Genomic DNA, 8,950 nt, shown 5'->3' on the forward strand with positions numbered 1-8,950 from the left:
AAAACACACTTTTTTCCATTTCTCTCATAACAAGCTCGAATTTTTCAAAAACCATGTAACCGATAAAGTGAAAACATAGGCTAGGGTGTCCTGAAAAACTTTGTCGATGATCGCGAAGTGATCTGATGCTTAAGAAAAAAGTTATAGCGTTGGCATTGCTTGGCGAAACAGCATGATTTTGTTGCTATTGTTATTCCTTTACATGTTAAAACATAAACACATGCATGCGATTCGTTGGTTATAACTATTTTCACACGCATCGGATCGCTTTGCGGTCTTCAACAAAGTTTTTCAGAACATCCTAGGCTATCATTTTATAGTATCGGTTAAAAAGTTTCAGACAAACTTTTTCAACTTATGACAAAAATGCAAAAAAAGTATGTTTTCCCATACAAAATCCCATACAAATTTCAATTGCAATGCGCAAAGTGTAGACGCAACCGATCGTGCTCAAATTTTGCACAGATACTCAGGACCCGAAACGGAACCAAAAAAGTTTTGATCTGAGAAAACGGTTCCGATGACCCACACTACTGTGATAGTGCTGGTACATTAAGCTGCATACTAAGCCGAAAAGATGCTGTGTTTTCAAATGGGGCACCAAAACAGGAATATAAAGAAAATTAGTACATTCGTCTTTTTTTTCACGAATTACGGTCAACTCCGATTTCTTACGAATTTTCTGTTTACCAGTGTAATGTTTCTTCTCCAGCCACTACCATCTGACAAATGATTAAGCCGACAGACTATGGCAGCTATCGGCACGGTGAGATGTCATGACAAGACAAGACGTTAACGAGATTGTGCGGTTTGTGGTCTTCTACCATCAGGTGGTTTGAAGGAATACTATCATTATCATCATCTTAATTCAATTTGTTGTTTCGTCCATCGTCACTATCGTCTGACCATTATGTGTTGTAGTATATTGAACACTGACTGTTGGGTGATGCCTTGCAGTGGTTGCTTAAAAAAAAATCCTATCATATCAGATTAATCGAGTGTTGTAATTGGCGGCAGTTTATGATAGAAAACATGGGTAGTGGTATGAGCAATGAAGTTAATTTCTGCATCGTAGGCAACGTTGAAGGCATATTTTCAAATTCGTATTTTACATCATCTTTTATGTTTTCTGTCCTTAACGTGAAGAGGGGACATGAAACTATTTTTTATATAATTTCGATTTAGATGACAGTACAGAAATAAACTCAAGCCTAACTTTACCAAACACCGTATCTAACAAAATCTACGAGCGGAGAAAATCGAAGGGGAAGTTGGCTGTTCCCATAGGGCATTATTTTTTATTATCGTACAAATTGGGCCGAAGGGTCTCAGATTTTCATGAAAAATTTTCCACAGGCTGGGCTCATGAATATATGAACAATAAAAAAATTTAAAAAAATCAGGGTCGCCTATTTTCCCGGAAAACTCAGGTGGAAATTCTTTGTTTTCCCCTGGCACTACATATTTACTTTGAAAAATCATAATTCTAAAACGAAGCATCATAGAAACAACGTATTTTTTTTAGGAAATGAAAGCAAATTTTCTCAGAAATCCAAAATTATATGAACTGGAAATTTTTCACAGTTGAGAAAATTCGTAAAGAAAAGCTGGAAAAAACAATGTCCGAACTCGTGGAAAATTTTCAAAAAAAATATTTTTTTTATGAGAAGGTTATTTCATGAGCATTCGCTGAAATTTTTGGAATGCACTTTTTTTTGTTTTTGAGTAATGGCCAATTTTGTTGAAAAATGTCCAAATGTATCATATAAGCCTTTTCTTCGAAAAAAAATATAACTCAAGAACGAAGCATCGTAGAAACAAAGTATTTTAATGAAAATAAAAGCAAATTTTCTCAGGAATAAAAGAAAAAGTGAAGTGGAAAAAGTTTTTCCAAAATTTTCCACCGTTAAGAAAATTCAAAAAGAAAAGCCGGAAAAACAATTCCCGAACTCGCGGAAAATTTCCAATTTTTTTTGAGAACGTAATTTTATAAGCTTTGATCGCTGAAATTTTTGTAATGGACTTTTTTTTTTCTTTCTGGAGTTATGGTCAATTTTGTGAAAAATGACCATGAGCATTCCAAAAATATCAGCGATTAAAGCTTATGGAATAACCTTCTCAAAAATATTTTTTTAAGAGTTCGGGAATGTTTTTTCGGTTTTTCTTTACGAATTTTCTCAACTGTGAGAAATTAGCTCTTTATTACGGGAAAATTCAGCACGAGGCTGGTTTATCCCCTTCCAGTTCATATATTATTTGATGATTTTTGAGAAAATGTGCTTTCATTTCCTAAAAAAAATGTTTCTATGATGCTTCGCTCTTGAGTTATGATTTTTCAAAGTAAATAGTGTCAGGGGAAAACGAAGAATTTCCATTTGAGTTTTCAGAGAAAATAGGCGACCCTGAATTTTTCTCAATTTTTTTTTGTTCATATATCCATGAGCCCTGCCTGAGGAAAAAGTTTCATGAAAATCTGGGACCCTTCGACCCAATCCCGTACGGTAATAAAAAAAGGCCCATAGCAACTCATACATTGAGCATTTCCGAAACGTGAATGAGTTACTATGATTGTTTAAAGGGTCCATTACTAGAATCGAAACCCTATAACAAATCTAGCTACACATAAAACTTTTAGTTGCCTTTGTCATAATGGCTTACAAACCGCCATATCATACCACTGCATATTAATCTAGATATTTATTCATCAAACATTTCATAAGTTCAAGGTTAAAGCTGCTGGACGGATACGCTATCCACGCTTGCTGTGACGTCCGGCAGTGTCACTGACTATTTTTTGTTTCCTCTATCTCTACGGAGCCAAGTCTTGGCCCTCAATGGTAGAGAAACGGTGCGGTGTGAGATTGGGGGCTGCTTGTTTATTACCAATCGCATTACGCTTGGAACTAGATCCGCCTATTTATATGTCACACTCAAACACCTGCCATTCATTAGGGAAATGTCAACCTCAAGCTGTTTTCCATGGTTTCTCACGATGGGGAAGGCAATAAACGGCCCGTGCCGAATAAATTAATTCTGAGATTGGTGGCAAATGGCAGATATTAGGGTATCTGGGGCATGCTTAGCGGAAACATAATGCGGAACATTATAACGTTTTTTATACAGTATTCTATAAAAAAAAAAACAAAGAGCAATATGTACTATTTTCTATGTTTTTTAAGTTAATAATAGACAGACAGGCACGCAGAGAATTTGCAGTTCGAAACTATTGAGATTCTTAAGTATATTCTTGATCTTGACGATATATTGGAAGAATGTTAAGAACTATTCCGAAAACGTATTCGGTTTCCAGTAGGATTTTTAAATATGCAAGCCATATTTGGAGATACTCTTGTAAAAATTGTTGGTGGAAATTAAGTAAAAAAAAATCTCCCTACATTGCTTTAGAAATTTAATTCTGACTTTCGGTAGATTTATACATACATTCTTCAAAAACCTCGTGATCAGTCAAATGCTCTCAACATAACTAACAAACATTTCTTCGTTGAAACTTAATTTCATTGGAGGCAGCGCCAAAAAAAATCATAATACTTTTAAAGTATTGTCCCTTTTTGAACAATAGTATGTAATCCGAAAAAATGCCATAATGTTATTGATCGAAAGTTTCTATTCCTAGAGGTGACTGCGGAAGAATTTCTAAGACAATTTTTGGAACTATTTCTGGGGAAATTCCTAGAGCACTCTTGTAGGAGTTTGTGAAGAAACTCCAAAAGAGGTTAATAAAGGCATCCCTGAAAATAAGGTCAGGAGAAATTTTTAGATTGGGTCTGGAAGATTCTTTGGTAAAATTCCCATGAGAATCTTTGGATAAATTTCCGTAGCTGATGGAAAAAATGGAGAAATTTGCAGAGAAATTCTTGGAGGTGTCGTGTAATCTATAAACGAATTCCTACTGAAGTTTATGAATCATTTCTTGTGGCATCTGGAAACAATATGAAGGACAATCGCAGGAATTATTAGGGTAATTTGTAGATAATTTTCTGCAGGAATTGGAGGATTCCTTGCAGAAATTCCAGGTTGAGTTTCACGAAGAATTCGCTGAGAAATTTCTGGAGGATTTTTGAGGAATTTGTGTAAACATTCCTGAAGGAGTTTCTGAAAAAAAAACCTGGACAAATTCCAGAAGGTACATATTTGTGGATACATTTTTGGAGGAGATTGTGAAGCAATTCATGGAAAAATCCTAATAAAATGATTAGAGAAATATCTGAGGAAATTTTTGGAGAAATATCTGCAAGAAGTTTTAGAGGAATCCGCACAAGAACTAAAAGAAAAAGATTCTAGAGTCTAGATAAATCAATATGTGTGCTTACTGCTAACGTAAGAACAAACACGACATTCACGAGATGCTACGCGAGACAAGACACGACACTTATGGTTCTAACAATCGTCCAAGTCTTGAGTCCAGTCTAGTCTCTTAAAAAATTCTGAAGCAATTCCTGCAATGATTCCTAGATGAACTCCTAAAGAAATCCCTGAAAAACTTCCCAGATGAATTCCTGGATGAATTTTTAGAAGAATTTCTCGAGGGAAGAGTGAAATTTCAGCGAAATAACTGTAAACTTTTTGTGGAGAAATTTTTAGAGAAATATCTAGAGGAATAATTAGATAAAAATCTGCAAGATAGAAAAAAAAAATATCTAAAGAAATTCCAGGAAGATTTCTTGGAGAAATCCAAAACAAATTCATAGAGAATATGTAGTGCAATTATTGACGAATTTATGTAGAAATTCCAAAAAGAATTCTTAAAATAACCTTACAAATGTTATTAGAATCCCTGAATGATTTCATGGTTGAGGAAGTTCTGAAGAGTTATATTGAGGAATTTCTAAAAAAACCAAGCAATCTCTGGAAGAATTCTTGGAAACTTTCTTAGAGGAATTTCAAAAAGAATCCACAGAAAAATTCCAGGAGAAAACGCGTCCCCTGTCTTCCTATTCTCTGCATCGACCCCTATGGCATTGCCTTTTATGTGCGAAAAATTGCTCAATGTAAATCGTTTTGAATGGCGAAAAGTATTTAAAGTCAAAGTTCTCGAAGTGAAACATTTTATTCGAAAAAATACTTGGTAGCGGGTATGCACGACAATAATCACTTTACGTCTACCAAATGTTTTTCGAGAAAATGTGTTATTTTCGAGAGAACCGCGTTTAGATACTTTTTGTCATATAAAATGAAACGCGTTTACTCCTGCTGATCAACGCACAAAGCGGGTGATCGTTTCATGTAGGAATTGCAGAAGGAAAACCGGAATGCATTTCAGATAGTATTTCATGAAGAATGTTTAGAGGTATACTAGGGAAATTTCTGTACAAATTCCTGAAGGAATGTTGACAATTTCTGGAGAAATAATTAAAAAAACATATAGAAGAATCCCTGGAAGAATTCCAATTGGAAGAATATCTGAAGAACATTTTGTGGAATAATTCATGGAGTTATTCCTGGAAAAAATCTTAAAAGAATTTGTGGTATTCACGGAGATTTTTAGGGGAATACCTGTAGGAGTTAAAGGGAAAATTTCTAGGCGAATCCAAGCAGTGATTTCTGAGGAAATTTCTGGAAGAAATCCTAGAGGAATTGCAGAAGAAATTCCTGGAGGAGTTCCTACAGGAAACTCAGGAGGTGTTTCGAAGAGATTTTGCAAGAATGACTTTTAAGGCCTGTTAATAGGTGGAATTCGTGTAGAAATTTCTTGATGAATTCCTAGAAAATTTGGAAAAAAATCATCATAAAAGAATATTTACCAGAAGGACTTGTTAGTTGAGAAATTCCTGAAGAAATTCCTAGGGAAATGCCTGAAAAAATCATAAGTAGTTGTAGTGCAATCCCTGAAAAATCCCCGGAGAAATTTCTGGGAGAAATTGAAATGTAATTCCTGAAGGAATTTGTGGAAGAACATCTAGAAGAATTCGTGCAGTAATTCATGAGGTTATTCCTGGAGGAATTCCTCAATAAATTGGTGATAGTTCGTGTCATTCTTAGGAGTATTCCTGCAGGAAATAATCGAAAATTTCCTAGACGAAACCATGAAGGAATTCCTGAGAATGTTTTTGAAAGAATTCCAAGGGGTGATACACAAATTATGTCACGCAAAAACCGACTTTTTTCAAACCCCCCCCCCCCCCTCCCCCCTATCCCGGGTAGAGGTGAATAACAAACCAATAACTAAAGAACAACATATTTTGTCATCATATCTAAATTTGCAATTTTTTAGCTTTTTGTGAATAGCTCAGGATGACATATGAATAACACAATAGGCTATCATGGTAAAACTTGTAATTGGAGAGTTATTATTAAATAGTATAATAACATAATGATAACAAATGTTACTATCATAATATCCTGCCAGAATATCAAAAAAAAAAATAACTTAATTTACCATCATGTTAAAATATGTTATTATTTTGACATTATTTTTGCTATTATTTTGTTATTACAATGGCAAAATCTGTTATTCTTTACTTGTTATTCCATAGAAATTTAGTTATTATTTTTGCTATTTTAACTCTTATTTCAAACAAACTATTGGCAAATTTTGCCATTCAAACATTCTATTTTAATGATAAAATTTGCCCTTCATTTGCCATTTCGCTCTACCCGGGATGTCACACTTTCTGTATGGGACCTCAATATTTTTTGTAAGAGTCGTCACGTTCTGCAAACCCCCCCCCCTACCCCTTAAAGCGTGACATAATTTGTGTACGACCTCCAAGAGGGATCCTCGAAGAAATTCCTGGAGGTTTTTTTTACAGAAACCCTGGAGGGATTTCGGATAGAATTTCATAGGGAATGTTTAGAAGAATTCTAAGAGGAATTGATGTAGAAATTTGAAAAAAAAAAATCGCAGATAAATATGTAAAAAAATACTAGAAAAATTACTTGAGATTTTTTATTGCGGCTCAAATTCAAGAAGAAATTTCTGGAAAGTTGCCTGAAATATTCATATAGGAATTTCAAGAACAACCCTTGAAAGATTTCCAGAAGGTTGATTTTCAGGGTTCCCTAAGATCTTTCTAGAGCATAAGCAATCGAATCTACATGCATAATTTGTGCGTTTGGAAGAAATTCGTGCTTGCACAGCCTTATACAGCTATTGTATGTGAAGTGGTGACTTTTCTTCTTAACCATGCGATATCATCTGCTCAACAGACACCTAAACAGGCTGGTCCATATGGTGTGGAGTTTAGGACCATCATCTACAAAAAAGGGAAAGCCAGGACTACTCTTTCCTCGGACCACTTAATAGCATTCCCATGGTCGCCAACCCTTCGTCTCTCCGGAACTACCAAGAAGGCATTGCTGCAGAGAGGGGCTAGTGCATACCAGGCCATCAAAGTTAGCTGTGTAGCCTGCATCAACGAACATCGATGACTCGTTTTGAAGAGTCCCCAAGGTAGCATGCTGCCAGTTTCCCAAGTGGTCCATAGCACTTCATTTGTCCTCGGAAGGCAGGCAGGGTCAATACCACGCCTGCTTCCAACTGTACAACAAGTATCAAGAACTGATACCAGCATACAGAAGAATGTGCCAACATGGGGCCTCCACCTGCCCCGGCCTAGCCGAGGATCCCTTTCCAACCGCGGGCTCGGATCCAACCCAGTAAACCGACACGCGACGCCACGACAGCAACGCTACCAGGATGTTCTCTACGCGGCCACTTAATCACTGTACGGGTCGATTTCGACCGCATGGCACCGGTATGACCTACGTAGCCGACATGCGCGTATTACTACAGCGTATTTGGCCTCTCAGCTCCAAACCTCCTTGTAACACCTCTAAGACCCTCCAGAAACCCCCCAATACCCCTCTGAAATTAACTGAAGATCATTCAAAACTTCCTGAAACCGACTCGGACCCTCTGTAACGCACATGAGAACATTTGAAGCCTCCGAAAACGCTTCTGTAAGGCCTCTGAAATTCGATTAGAATCCTCTAGTTATTCTTGAAATACTTCCGGAAGCCCCTTGAAATGTCCCCATGCAGCCGCCTAACGCACCTGCGACCCTTCTAAATCCAAAAACGCCCCAGTAACGCCTCTGAAACTCGCTGAAAATCCACTGAAACTGCCGGAAATACCACCAAAACCTTTTGAAACCTTCTCGGACCCCATGTAACGCACCTGAGGCCTTCATAAACCCACAAAATAGCATCGGTAACGGCTTCGAAAACTCCTGAAAATCCTCTGAAACTTCCTGAAATGCCTTCTAAAACTCTCTAAAATCTCTTCGGATCCCCTGTAACGCACTTTAGACCCTACCCACCTAGGTTTTACAGAACTGTAACGCCTTCGGAACCCCCTGAAAATCCTTTGAAACTTTCTGACATGCCCCCAAACCACACCGCACAGAAACCCCCTCGGACCATCTTTTAACCCAGAGAACCAATTTGCACGTATAATGAAGTTCATGACCGTGTTATGCGGTAAAGTTATATTGCGTAAGATGCAGCAAAAGTACCTTATGCGTCCAAAAGTGGAGGCGATATGCGTGCAGTGGCGGAACAATAATAACGCCATATGACTTGAAGCGATATTTTATGCGAAGAACAGTGTGCACTATGGTGACGTAACAATTCGTTAGTTGAAATGCACTTGGTTACCCAGAGATGTGCGTGTTTCCAGACTCTAGGGTTAAATGTTGTAATCATATTGATAGCTGTGGCTTTTTGGCACTGCATTCGCAGCCCAACAGCACATTTCTCATTGTTACCACATATCAAATCGCATTATATCAACATAAACGATTATAGCTTATGCGAGTTTATATGGCGCAATCACTTCTGAATTTTCGAGTAATTAAAAGGTGTTTTCACTTCAAGTGCCACAACTTTTTCAATTTTTAACCGATTTTCAATTGTGAATATCTCACATTTTAAATTTCAAATAAACGCGTAGAACATTATTATTTTCCAAAGACACGCAAAATATGAGTTT

This window comes from Aedes albopictus, chromosome 2, assembly GCF_035046485.1.
Source record: "Aedes albopictus strain Foshan chromosome 2, AalbF5, whole genome shotgun sequence".
In the NCBI taxonomy this organism is placed as follows: Eukaryota; Metazoa; Arthropoda; class Insecta; order Diptera; family Culicidae; genus Aedes; species Aedes albopictus.